The sequence below is a fragment of the Nannospalax galili genome, unplaced genomic scaffold (assembly GCF_000622305.1).
Source record: "Nannospalax galili isolate Female #2095 unplaced genomic scaffold, S.galili_v1.0 scaffold1245, whole genome shotgun sequence".
NCBI lineage: Eukaryota > Metazoa > Chordata > Mammalia > Rodentia > Spalacidae > Nannospalax > Nannospalax galili.
In genome coordinates this window covers 519,497-521,731 of record NW_008354009.1, presented here as the reverse complement: position 1 = coordinate 521,731, position 2,235 = coordinate 519,497, and positions in this window count along the sequence as shown.

Here is a 2,235-nt window from a genome sequence, read left to right as displayed (position 1 = left end):
GGGATGGCAAGGTTTTCATGGGATGGGAAGGTGATCATGAGCTGCTGTCCCTTCCTGAGGAGCTATGGGTAGGTAACAGTTTCCAGGAGAGAGAACGTCATTTTCTTCAGTGTGCCAGCAAATAACTCCCTACCCAAGTTCATGCAAACAATCATAATTAAACTTAATGAGTCACACAAGAGAGAAAGAGTGAGAGAGGTACAAGGGAATTTTGGGGAAGAAGGAATTCAGAAGAAAAGGGAGGAGGATAAGAGAGGGTAACAGGAGGGTAAGTACAATCACAACTCATTGCATGTATGTATGAAATTGTCAAAAAAAATCAAATGCTATTGATCTGATGAGACAGCACTATCTATGAAAGTGTACAAACTAGGAAAACAAGACAAAAGAATCTGTTGAAATATTTTTAAAAATTAGCAAGCCCAAAACTCTCTGACCCTATTGTAATACAGAGCACAAGGCAGAGAGGGCTACCACATAGAGATGTTATACTGAGTGAAGTAACACGGACTCAGAAAAACAAACGATGTATGTTCTCCCTATATGAGGATCCTAGCACCAAATCTAAAATCCCAGGTCCTTTTAATAAGATGGTGCTATACAGCAGTCCCTTCTGCATGAAATAACTACCATCATCACGACTTCAGCTGAGCCTGATTGCTAAACATCGTCACAACTGGGCTTGTGGACGGTTATGCTCATTCATTAAAGGAGGGCCAAGCAGGGTCATTGGACCCTCACCAGATTATCCAGCCACTCTTCCCAGCCAACTGTATGTAATTTGACCCTAATCACACATGGCCTCCTGGATTTGTGGAGGGCTAAAGTATACAATCTGGGGAAGGCTAGGAAGAGAAGGCATGACCCATTGCTGGGTAAAGGCTTTCCAGTGTGCTTAGCCTCAGGTCATACATACACCTCAGCAACCACTCAGTTATCTCGGTAAATAAGCTCAATAAATTCATTGGTTCCCCAGTAATCAAACATTGGCTTGACACTAGAACCTTAAAAAGGAATAAGCATTGCTTAGCACCCTCAGGAAAAGAAGTATCATAACAAATGGAAAATTTATTTGTCAGTGCTATTATATCTCATAATTATTTTTAAAAAAAGAAAATGAGAATGTAAAAGATGTTAAAAGGATATGAAAATGGAGATATTTTCCAAAATAGAAAAAAATGAGAAAGCCTAAGCAAGTGATGAAGGTCTGTTTAGGTTTGTTATGGTATATAAAGGATGAGACAAAAATAATATACATATAATCTTAAAATTTCTAAGGTCATAGTTTAGTCAACAAGTTTAAGGAATAAACTATATATCTAGTCAAGGTTTATCTGAGTATATTTTGTTTTTTACCCAAACTTTATCTACATAGTACATGGCAATTAAAAGTACCAGACTGGTGGAACTAATCTTATTGGATGTTTAACAGTCATAGTTTGAGGCCTATACTAATGCGGTCAAAGGAATTTAAAGGACAGTTTTTGCCCCTTGCCCTCTAAGGTCGACTAACTTCCAGAGGACTATGAAATATCTATCAAAATGTCCTGTAACTGTGGTGAGTCACCTGTCCTCTTGTTCAGAGAGACCATGGAGACCCCACGAGATGGACTTGAACCAGTGTCCAGCCTACAAAGAAGAGGGTGAACTCAGAGAAATATCTCATTCATGCTTCCAAGTGAAGCCAGACATGGTCGAGCAGGACCTTTGACTTATCTTCACATAGATGGAAATGGTAGAAGAAAGGAGCCAAGAGCTCCTCCCAAGACCATGTGACCCCTGAGGAACAGATCCTCAAATGACCTTAAGTGTAAAAATAAATTGATTTATTTGGGCCAACTGTATGGTCTTAAACACCCAAAAGGAAAGTATAACCAAAGAGTAAAGTCATCTGAATATTTCTTTAAGAGTTCAACAGATTACACTTTCCAGACATTGGACTTAAGTCTATATAAAAAGTTATTCAGACCATTATTTCTCATTGATGATTTTATTCCTAACCAGAAAGTGCTGCTCAGATGTAAGAGTTCAAATTTTGATCTCCAATACTGTAGTGCCCACCCGTAGCTAAGGGAGACAACCAGCTATTGTTCTAAAATGGTAGATAATTTTTTTTCTCCCCCTGTCTAGAATCCTTTGAGAGGGAACTGACACTGATTCTAACCACTCCAACAGCTATCAAAATACCTGAAAGCAAATCCTGAATCCATCACTCTAGAGTCTTGGAAGACAAAA